Source organism: Rhinatrema bivittatum, chromosome 4 (genome assembly GCF_901001135.1).
Source record: "Rhinatrema bivittatum chromosome 4, aRhiBiv1.1, whole genome shotgun sequence".
Classification (NCBI taxonomy): Eukaryota; Metazoa; Chordata; class Amphibia; order Gymnophiona; family Rhinatrematidae; genus Rhinatrema; species Rhinatrema bivittatum.
Window position 1 is genome coordinate 383,004,960 of NC_042618.1, and position 12,457 is coordinate 383,017,416.

At 41.4% G+C, this 12,457-nt stretch overlaps 1 protein-coding gene across 2 annotated transcripts in view; it reads right to left on the reverse strand.

Annotated features, from left to right (window-relative positions):
- DENND6A (DENN domain containing 6A) overlaps positions 1-12,457 on the reverse strand; it is a 138,989-nt gene that overhangs the window by 78,234 nt on the left and 48,298 nt on the right. The window lies entirely within an intron of this gene.

Below are 12,457 nucleotides of genomic sequence, written 5' to 3' on the forward strand. Positions count from 1 at the left end.
ATAATTACTTTTCAGTTTTAATAAATACATTTTAGTGTAACAGAGAAAAACACGTGTGCATGCATTTGTGAAGGAAAGAAGAAACACCCTTGCTGAAATAAAAGCTCCACTGCCCTTCTATCAGCAATAAGGAAGAAAGATGAGCAATGCTCTTATCTTTGTCTGACACTAGGATAGGAATCAGCCATCACCAATGAAAAGGAACAGGTTAGAACTGGGAAAAGAGCAAGTCTACTTACTGTAAACTGTGTTTTCCGTAGATAGCAGAATGAATTATCCATGACACATGGGTGACGTCATCCAACGGCAATGACAAACTCATCTCTTCCAGCTAGTAGAGCTCTGAGCTCTATTGAGCATAAGCAGGAATTTTCATGTAGGCATTGCTTACTGAGCCACCTCAGTTAATATTATGTATTTATTTTGTGATAATGATTCTTATATTTATTTATTTAAATGCTTTTTTATACCGAAGTTTAGCTAGCTGCCTTCACTCCGGTTTATAGATATAACAACTTTGTACATTTTGTCAACAATTGATACAAACAGGGTATAACTGGAATCAAACTGGGTAATGATCAGCAAATAGGTTGAACTTATGTAATTAATATCAGCTTTAGAGGTGGGTTAATTTACATAATTTGAATTATGTTAACAATGAAGAGAGAAATGAACTTGTAACGGCTAGAAGTGGATGTCAATGCTCGATTTACCTAGGAGAAACTAAAATTTAAAGGTCTGTGGATAAATATTTAGTAATTATTCTTGTCAGTGAGCTGTCGAGCTTAAACGTTCTCTATAATAGTCTTGGGATTGTTCTTGCATAACCGAAGATGGTTATGTGTTAGATAGGTTATGTGTGGTTAACCGATACCATCTTTGAAAGTTTGACTGAAGATCCATGTTTTGAGCTCTTTTTTTAAAAGTTTTGATGTTGCTTTGTGAGCTCAGGTAATCCGGTAGTGAGTTCCATAATTTCGGTCCAGCAATGAAGATGGCTCTGTTTCTTGTATTGGATAGCTTAGCTAATGGAAGTGATGGTATGACTAGATGCATTTTACTTGCGGTTCTTGTCGTGCGTTGTGATCTGTGTATTTGTATGACGTTATTGAGGGCAGTGTTATCTGCTTTGTATATTGCACTGTGAAAGATTGTCAGTATTTTGAATTCTATTCTTTTATCAACCGGTAGCCAGTGTATATTATATTGTAATAATGGGTTTTATTTCCCTCAATAAGCAGGCTGAATTAGCCATAACATGTACGGAGTCCCAAGCTGAGGATTGCAACAGAGCATTTACTGAATAAGCAACCTGGATTCCATTTCTGAGATGAAAATACTGCATGAAAAGATTGTATTGCAGTGGCAATGTGCCTTCAATCAATGGGACTACTACACTGTGTGATCATGCATCAATGCATCAAGAGGTGATGCTGATGGTGGTGCCGATGCACTGTGCATTAAAGGGGCTGGTGCGCAGAGGTTGCCAATGCGCTGTGCAATGGTGCCGATGTATTATGTTTGGACTTGTGCTTTTTCAACACCAGTTGCTCCGCCAGCCTCAAAGAGTGATGTTGTTTACTCCTTAACATAGGGTGGTTAGATCTACTCGATTCCAAGGCCTTGACCCTCTGCACAGACAGGGGAGTTTTTGTGGAGCTCCTGCTCAACAATTTTCCTGGTGAGGCAGACAAAGCTGTACTGTAGGAGGAGAACAGACTAAAGCAGTTCCTCCATTTTATACACAGTGGAACGTGGAGCGTGCAGGGACATCAGTCCGCAGGAATAGTATGCCAGATTGTAGTCTGGATCACGGTAACAATAGCATTAAGTCGTATCCACATCACCTTATCACAGATGCAGTTCTTAGATCTGCTCCCTGTGGCTTTTTTTTTTTTGCTGGATGTTGTGGGTTAATCAAAACAAACACTTCATACCAGCAGCTTAAGAACAATAAGAACATAAGAAATTGCCATGCTGGGTCAGACCAAGGGACCATCAAGCCCAGCATCCTGTTTCCAACAGAGTCCAAACCAGGCCACAAGAACCTGGCAATTACCCAAACACTAAGATCCCATGCTACTGATGCAATTAATAGCAGTGGCTATTCCCTATAGCCATTAATGGACTTCTCCAAGAACTTATCCAAACCTTTTTTGAACCCAGCTACACTAACTTTATTTAGATAAGGTATTGGAATATTCCAGGAGAGAATTCTGAAGCACTCTCGAACAGCATTGTTTACACAATAGATTCAATCAAATTTACATACCAATGAGCTAGTTTGTTTATTTTCATAACATTTTCCTAGTTGGTTGGAATTTATAATTTTATCTCATATATGTTTAATAGGCTGGGATTCTTGCAAGTCATGTGATTTCTTGTAAATTGAGCCCAGAAGGCAGAATTAAACTTAAGGCTGAACTAAACGTTTTTTGACTTCTGGCCTTGTATCATTCCAGCATATTCTGGCATGTCAGCAACTTCAATAATTCTACAAGTCTAATCAGTGCAAATTCACAGTGCAGTAATAACTTTGTAGGAAAAACCTTCTCAAAGCACCCTATCACAGTCATCTTGAGGAGGCAAGTTTAAGTAAAAGTAGGTTTTTCTTTTTGCAGTACTGGCAGCAAGGCAAATAAAAGGTTTGTTTTTTTTTTAAACTTTTTATTTATTGAAGAAATTGGAATACCAGCAAGATGATAGAAATCTCACAAAAATCTCCAACATGAACCAACAAAAAGTAACATCACCACATCCTTCTCCCTGAAATACATGGAATGAGAGAATATGGGACCCTTACTGGAGATTTTATTATACATTTCTTTATCTTGTAACATATATGTTCATTTTTCTAATAGAGCCACATTATGTATCTGGGCTTTCCACTGAACCAAGGTAGGCACTTGTTTCAATTTCTGAGCGATTGAAAGACGCGCAGCATGCAGCAGTTGCTTCTGATATCTGCTAAAACGCTGATTCCCCCAAAGACCCAAAAGGCAAAGCTCTGGAGAGAGCCCACTATTTGTTCAATTAAACGGCCAATCCGCTGCCAAAAGGCAGCCACATAAGAGCAACCCCACCAAACATGAAAATACCTCTCAAACGAGCGGCCCAGAAAAGCCATACCTCCCCTCTCCTTAGGCCTACATAAAGTATGTAACTTAACACATGCAGATTTGCCCTCCCATAGGAATTCTAAGAACATGCTATTCACAGTAGCAAAAATTTGCTGCGGGAGAAAGCATGACAAGTGCTGAAATAAAGTTACAGAGGTAAAATTGTCATTTTAATGACATTTATTCTACCCCCCCCCCCCAATGATATATAAAGATCTTTCCAGTCCCGCAGGTCCTGCTGAATCTTAGTAAAAATTGGTGCATAATTAAGCAGATATAAATCACCAATATTATGAGGCATCAGAACCCCCAAATATTTAAAGTGGGACAATGCTTTTTTGAAGGGAGCAAAACAATATGGAACATCCCCCACTTTTAATAATACCAATGGGAAAGATCTCAGACTTTTGATAGTTAACTTTATAGCCCACAACTTCTCCAAAAGCCGCAAGTTCGGCCAATAGCCGAGGTCCAGATTTCGTGGGATTGGAAAAGAACAACACATCAGCATATAGAGAGATAAGATGAGATTTTTTCCCCAACCAAAATACCCGAAATCCCTTTGTCTGCTCTCAGGTGACTTGCCAAAATCTCTATAGCAAAGTCGAAGAGCAACGGAGACAATGGGCAACCCTGCCGCATTCCGTTCTTTTTGGGAAAAAAGTCCGATAATAACCCATTAGTATGAATGTGAGCCCTCGGAGATCATATAAGACCTGAATCCAGTTGAAAAAGTGCTCAGGGAACCCATATTTATGAAGAGCAGCAAACAAAAAAGGCCATTGCAGTCTATCAAAGGCTTTCTCAGTGTCCAGACTTGTTACAAGCCCAATCTTATCACATCTAGCCAGGGAAAACAGATCAAACAGCCGCCTAGTATTGTCAACTGAGGACCGACCCTTAGCAAAACCTGTCTGATCATATCATATCAGGGATCCCAAGCAATTCTCCAGATGAAGTTGCAACAGTTTTGCCAAATCAGTGTTCAACAAAGAGACAGGCCTATAGGCGTCAGGTTCAGAAGCATCTCTGCGAGGCTTATGTAATAAAATAATATTAGCATCTGTCAATGTACCTGCTTGCTCTAGGTGCCGCTGCAGATAATCAAAGGCCAGTTTCAACGGATCTAGCAGTTCCAATGAAAAGCATTTATAAAAATCTATGGGGTGGAATGTGGGAATGAATTGGGAGAGCTAGGAAAAGTTGATTTCCTTGTAAAAAATGCCTCATACAAAGAGGAAGGTTAGGCTGAGATCAGAGACCCCGACTGCTCTCAGCTCTGCCCCTACTCAGCCATTGATTGACAGCTTTCTCACTCTACTAAATGCTACAACACCAGGTGAAGGTTCTGCGGTTGGTGCTGGCCAGGAGCAGGCGATAGCGCCACAAGAACATCACATCTCATTAAGCCCTGGTGCTCCCATTAAACCTGAACCGCCCATACCTGCGCTAGACTCCGGCTCAGAGACGGCCTATCCTCCGGAGATGTGGAAGTGCCGTCTAACATCGGGGAAGAAACCGGAGAAAATGTTGCAGATACACAAGGAGGAGGCTCTGGGGAAATCCCGCTTGAGGTGGTGGAGAAAGTCAGCGGAGGGAACTTACTGACCCCAGATCCTCTGACATCAACTCCTAAGGGTGGTAAAGGTGAGGCAGCAAGCTCAGTAATGAGAAGTAAAAGCTGCCTTCAATCTGGAAATGTTCTAAATTCTGAAGTAAGATCAACACAAAAGGTTACCCTAGAAAGTATTTGGGTAGTATTAATGGACTTAAAAAAAGAGCCGGAAGAGCCTAAAAACGTGGCTCTTCCGGCAAGCCTATCCAGAATCTCAGGAACACTCCGACACCAGTCAAAGAGCAAAATAGTCCACTATAAGTTCCACGATCGCCCATATCCCCTCAAGGCCCGATTACGCCTCTTCTGGACAGCCCACTTGTTTTGAAAGACTCCTTTACTGATGCATTAGTTCTTTTGCTCATGCATTACTCATGTTTATGCCCATCAACACGGTTCTCTGTTACCTGTATATCCCAATTTAGCCTACCCTCTTTTTTAGCTACTCCCTACATTTATTCTCGTTACTTTGAAGAGTTATTGTAGTCTATTTAATATTTATGTTCTTATGTTCAGAAACTCTGTTTAATGTAACGCCTTAACCGCGACAGTTTTGTTCTATGGAAACCGACCTGATTTGATATTTGTATCGAGAATGTCGGTATATAAAAATACTTAAATAAATAAATAAATAAATAATTTGGAAACCAAAATGTCTGAAGTACAAGGTCAGGTAAAAATTACAGATGAGGTAAAGAAACATTCTGAGAAAATTAACTGCCTTGAAAAACAGTTAAAACAGGCTCAGGAAGTACAAGTAGGAATTATAAAAGGAGAAGCAGCGAATTTCAGAAGGATTGAAATTATTGAAAATAATTAAAGATATAATAATATCAGAATTTTGAATTTTCCTTCTGTGAAATTTATCTCACCAATAGAACAATTTAAAAGATTTCTTAGGGAAAACTTACAATTATCTCAGGAAAAAATGCCATTAATAGAAAAATTTTTTATATCCAGTCAAAAAAGAAAGAAAATGCTGAGTGAGTTAATCAGTCCCAGCAGTTAAATAATCTCACAGAGTTCCTATTTATTTATTTATTTAAAGGCTTTTATATACCGGAGTTCATGTACTAGTACATACCACTTCGGTTTACACAGAACCAAGATTGGAAAATTACATCAAACAAGTGGGTATAAATAACAAGGCTAACTTTGTAGGAACTTAGAACTTGAGGTAAAGGAGAGAATAGGACCAAGTGGTAACAGAACAATGTAAATAGCTAAATAATAAATACAAATTCTTATAATAAATACAAATGCTTACAGATTACAGTCTTCATAATAAGTTTACATCTTCGGAATAAGGATTAAATCTACAAGAACTAGCGGTTACATCTTCAGGATTGTAGACTTCAAAGCTAGACTTTCCTAGATTCCTAGAAGAATCAATGGAAAAACAAATAGAGTCAAGAGGTACTGTGTGTTAGATTTCAAAAAAAGGAAGATAGAGATAATATAATTAAGCTTTTTCTTCGAAACTGAGAAAAATTATACCTCTCACAAAAAATGTGGATGTACCCAGACGTAACTAGAACTACCCAAACGAGGAGAAAACATTTCTTACAGATGACCCCAGAGGTCAAAAAGCTAGGAGCTCAGATGGTGGTTTACTTTCCTTGTAAATCTGTCATAAAATATCTGAGTGAGAGATATGTGTTTTTAGAACCATCAGAACTTAAAAAACTTTTGGAGGCTAGAATGTCAAAATAAGTTGCCAGATTGTTATTGGGTATAGAGATATTGCATTTAGACTCTCTTCTGTAATACAAGTATATCTCCTTAATTGCTCCATTGGTAAAGTATATTTAGGATCTCCAGATTTCTTTATAAATGGTCTATGTTAAGCAAGGTTTATTCACATTATTTCCTGAGATAATTATTGTATTAGAGACCTATCATTGACATGTATGTTTGCTGTCTATATATCTGATAAATTTGCATAAATAAAAAATTAAAAATCTATGGGGTAACAATCCGGCCCAGGGCATTTTTTTAGCTGGGAGCAATGAAATTGCCTCTTGTAAATCCTGTATAGAGATAGGAGCAGCCAGCTTCTCCTTCTGCACCTGGGATAAAGCAGGCACCTCTAGCTCAGTCAAGAACTCACCGATCACTTCAACAGAAGCTTGCCCCTCAGCTGAGTATAAGGAAACAAAAAATTCTTTAAACCATGTATTAATGCCATTATCGGTATACACTAATGTACCATCTGACCTTTTAATCTTTGTAATCAAAGTGCATTGACTCCTCTGCCTTAGTAAATGTGCCTATAAAGCACCTGCTTTATTTCCATATTCATAATGGCACTGTCTAGAGCAAGGACTCATTCATTCCACAATCTTCAATTGTAACTCACAGACATTTGCTCTGCACTTCTCCAGGGCGCGATAAAGGTGATAAGACCTGTGCGCTTATGGGCTTGTTCCAGGTGTCCTATAGTCCACTAGGGAGATTGCGCCACCAAAGTTTTTCTTATGATATGAGGCAAAACTAATAATATGCCCCCGCAACACCATTTTCAAAGTATCCCATAACACGGGAGAATACTCCCCTGGGTCGTGAACTTCAAAAAACTCTTATCGAGTGATGGATCACATCACAGAATCTTTTAAGCCATAACAGGGAAGTATTGAGATGCTAACTTTTACCCATTGAAAAATCGCAAAACTGAGGGAATAGGCAACCAAATTGGGTTATAATCAGAGATGGCACGAGGCAAGATATCTGCCAGGCCCATCTTGCCCACCATCATTCGTGAGTAAAGAAAGAAATCCATACAACTAAAACCTGGGAGAGTAATAAGTGAAATCCCTGCCCGATGGGTTTTGCTCCCTCCAAATATCCTGCAATCACAAGCATGTCAGCATGCCCCTCAATGTATCAGCCAGGCCCTCTGTCTGTCCACCTGAAGATCTGTCTACTTTAGGATCAAGACAAACGTTCCAGTCTCTGCCAATTAAAACGGGATAAATCGAAAAGGCCTCAATCACTTTCTCAAAAGCAACTCTGTAGAAGTCCCAAAGTCCAGCAAAATGTACTGTGAGGACAATCCTGTATATTAGTGATACACAGTCCTGCTCCTGAGGGCTCTTCCAAATGACTGTTGTATGTTCAAATTGAGCCATATCCAATCTCCCCAACACAAAAGTCTGCAGCCAGCTGGACCTCGGGCTCCCGAATCTCTAACGTCATGAGCAGGAAAAGGGAAAGAAGAAATGTATTATCGCTACCCCCCCCCCCCCACCCGGGACCATTTACCATCACTCTACAAAATCCAAGATCCCGCTGCCCTACCCCACAAAACCCAGGAACGTAGAAGAAGAGAAAAGTAGTAGCAAAGATAGCCAAACCTCTGTCAAAATAAGCAAGGCTGACATAGAAAGCCTAAAGTATGAACCCCTCTCCCCCAAGCCTATAGAATAAAATGGTTTGCATCCTACCTTTCGCACAGAAATTTCCAAGTACTATACAACAACACCCTCTTGAACAAAGTCAATCTTACCACTGGAGTTCCCCAAGGATCTGCCCTATCAGCAACACTATTCAACATCTGCCTTCTACCAATTTGTCACACTCTCAAAATACTTGGTCTGTCTCATTTCCTATACCCCCGATGATATACAAATACTTATCCCTATACAGAATACATTAGATGAAACCTACAAAAGACTAACCTACATTCTTACGGAAATCAAACAATGCTTATCTGCCTGAAAACTCATAATAAACCTCGACAAAACCGAAATAATCATACTAGATAGAAAGAACAACAACAACAACACTCTCATGCAACCACTCAAAATGGAAAACCCAAAATCAATCTCCCCTGTCACGCATGCTCGAAACCTAGGAATCACCATTGACAAAGACCTATCATTCAAAATCCACATAACTAACAAGATTAAGGATGGATACCACAAACTACTTATCCTCAGATGCCTTAAACCTTTCCTTTCACACGATGACTTCAGAACTATCCTGCAGCTACTCATCTTCGCCAACCTTGACTACTGCAATGCCCTACAACTGGGCCTACCACTCGCAACCATCCGCCCGCTCCAAATTTTGCAGAATGCAGCTGCCAGAATCCTAACTGGAACAAAGTTACATGATCACATTACACCAACTCTTACAGCACTACACTGGCTCCCAATAAAATATCGAATAGACTACAAAGTACTAACAATCCTGCATAAACTTATAGGACAACAATCCAACTGGCAAAGCAAAACCATCGAACTCCATACTCCGAAATGAAATTTATGCTCAAAGAATAAAAGGCCGCCTGAAAATCCCCCCAACCAGAAGCACACTACTAAATACAACCTGGGAAAGAGCTATATCCATCGCCAGCTCCTCACTATGGAACTCACTCCCAACCAAACTAAGAACGCAACCCAACATAAAAACCTTCAAAAAAGAACTGAAAACCTTGTTGTTCACCAAAGCCTACGCAAACTCACACCATCAAACGCACTGCCCGACACCACTGCACACCAGCAACATGAAACTACAATGTCATTTCTACGACATCTCGAAATTCTAAGACATTTATAACTAGCCTAAAGAGCATAGTTAACTGCATATTAACTACTTGTCCAGCCTGTTTCACTAACTGACCTGTTCGACTCATCCCACTTACTTCCTACCCAACCACCTCACCATCTAACCCCACCCTAATTGTATCTGCACATGTTATACCAACTAACCACAACTTATCACAAATGTATAAAATGATTGGACGACTATACACTAATTTACCTTCTGTAAATCGTTCTGATGGCAAAACCGAATGACGGTATACACAACATGACAAATAAATAAAATAAATGAAAAGTAAAAGGAGAGAGAAAAGAAAAAAAAAGGGGGAGAGATAAAAGAGGCAGAGAAAAAAGGGGGAGCTCCTGCCAACTTCATAGACAAAAGGACATCAGGCATGGAACAGCTCTAACACCACTGCCTTAGGAATGTTGTCTTCTGCCTTGTTCCGCTCTAGCAAGAAGTTCCGCACTGCTTGTACTGATTCACAAATAACTGGTTTGCCCCCTTGAATCACCTTCAGCCTCGCCAGGTACAACATGGCATATTTCAGGCCCAAATTGCATAGTTCACTCTTAACCTCGGCAAATGCTATGCGGCGTTTCTGAACCTCCGCAGAGAAGTCTTGGAAAATGTATATGCGTTTTCCTTGATATAGCAATTCCTTCTGTTGTCGCCCTACCTCCATAAGTTAACATTTATCAGTAAAGTTGTGCACTCGGATAATAACTGTTCTGGGGCATTCATTGTCTTTAGGCATTGGAGCTAATGTTCAATGTGCGCGGTCTAGTTTAACTCCGCTTCCCTTAGATTTGGCATTCACCAAAGCGGGTAACCATCAAGAAAAAAAAGTTTACCGCATCCGCACCCTCCACTCGCTCAGCAACACCTATAATTCGCAGGTTATTATGCCTATTTCTGTTCTCTAAGTCATCTTGTCTTTCCACCGTTCCACCATGTGCTTGCTCCAGGGTCTCTAAGCGCTACTGTGCAACAGTGAAGGACATTTCCACCTCATCTACCTGCTCAGTGAGGGTATGTAGCCATGCCGTGGTTTCCTCCCCAGTCCAAAACCACCTGGGACATTCGATCGACAATTGATTCCAACTTTGCATCTAGGCTCACATGTATTTTATCGCCAAGTTAGTTAATGGCTCTCTTCACTGTCTCCATATCTACTGGAAGCGCCCCATCAGCCATGCCTTCCTCATTAGAAGTTGCCTCCTCATTGCAGGCCGCTTTGTCCATTGTGATTTTCTGCAAGAGTGTTTAGCCCTCACTGCCTGTTCACCCCACATCATTGGTAGGGACTTTTAAGCTGTTTTCTCAGCCATAACAAATAATGAAAATAATGGGCACAGGGCAGGGAGCTTGAGGCGTCTGTTCAGCATGGCATGGCATCATGGCATCACCAGAAGTCAACTAAAAGGTTTTTTCAAAAGGTTGAGGAGACAAGAGTAACCGTCATAAGAACAGAAGAACATAAGAAGTTGCCATACTGGGTTAAACCAAGGGTCCATCAAGCCCAGCATCCTGTTTCCAACAGTGGCCAATCCAGGTTACAAGTACCTGGCAAGTACCCAAACATGCCAGTAATAGCAGTGGCTATTCCCTAAGTCAACTTGATTAATAGTAGTTAATGGACTTCTCCTCCAAAAACGTATCCAAACCTTTTATAAACCCAGCCACACTAACTGCCCTAACCACATCCTCTAGCAACAAATTCCATGGCATAATTGTGCATCGAGTGAAACAGAATTTTCTCTGATTTGTTTTAAATGTGTTACTTGCTAACTTCATGGAGTGCCCCCTAGTCCTTCTATTATACGAAACAGTAAATAACCAATTCACATTTACCCGTTCTAGACCTCTCATAATTTTATAGACCTCTATCATATTTCCCCCCCCCCCCCCACTCAGCTGTGTCTTCTCCAAGTTGAACACCCCTAACCTTTTTAGCCTCTCTTCATAGGGGAGCTATTCTATCTTTTTATCATTTTAGTCTCCCTTCTCTGTACCTTCTCCAGGGCAACTATATCTTTTTTGAGATGTGGCGACCAGAATTGTACCCAGTACTCAAGGTGCGGTCTCTCCATGGAGCAATATAGAGGCATTAAGACATTGTTTGGATTACTTACCTGGTAATCCCCTTTTCCTTAGTGTAGACAGATGGACTCAGTACAAGTGGGATAGTATCCGCGTGCTAGCAGTTGGAGACGGATCTGACGTCAGCACGGGGTATATAGCCCCACAGGAAGCGCAGCGATTCAGTAATCTTCCTTGCAAAAGCTGTTATGGAGGTGTGTACTGACGCTCAGTGAAAAGTGAAAAGTGAAAACAGGATTCCCCTGACCAATTGACAGTGGCTGGAGACCGCCAGCATTCACAACCAGAAAGCTCAGAGACTGGTAGAGTGTACGCACTCATGTAAACAAATGCCTGGCGCACCCGGAACCGGTGAAACCTATGTGCACAGGCAGCTGGGCGGGATGCTGAGTCCATCTGTCTACACTAAGGAAAAGGGGATTACCAGGTAAGTAATCCAAACATTTCCTGGCGTGTAGCCAGATGGACTCAGTACGAGTGGGATGTACAAAAGCTTTACTCCCCGCCGGGGCGGGCGGCTGCCTGAGGACCATATAGTACCGCCCTTGCAAAAGCAGAGTCCTCCCTGGCCTGGACATCCAGACGGTAGAACCTGGAAAAGGTATGAAGGGAGGACCACGTCGCTGCCTTACAGATTTCAGTCGGCGACAGCATCCCGGATTCAGCCCAAGATGCTGCTTGCGCTCTGGTAGAATGAGCCTTAACCTGTAGAGGCGGCGCCTTCCCAGCCTCCACGTAGGCTGCTCTGACAACGTCTTTAATCCAGCGGGCAATGGTGGGCCGAGAGGCTGCGTCACCTTGCTTCTTCCCGCTGTGTAGGACGAACAGGTGGTCCGTCTTTCGCAGGTCTTGAGTCACGTCCAGATACCTGGGCAGCAATCTGCCGATGTCGAGATGGCATAATAAACGGCCTTCTTCAGATTTCTTCAAACCTACCGTGGTAGGCAAGGAGATAGTTTGGTTAAGATGAAACTGTGAAACCACTTTAGGGAGAAAGGAGGGAACAGTCCGAAGATGGATAGCTTCCGGAGTGATCCGTAGAAAGGGCTCACGGCAGGACAGTGCTTGGAAAGCA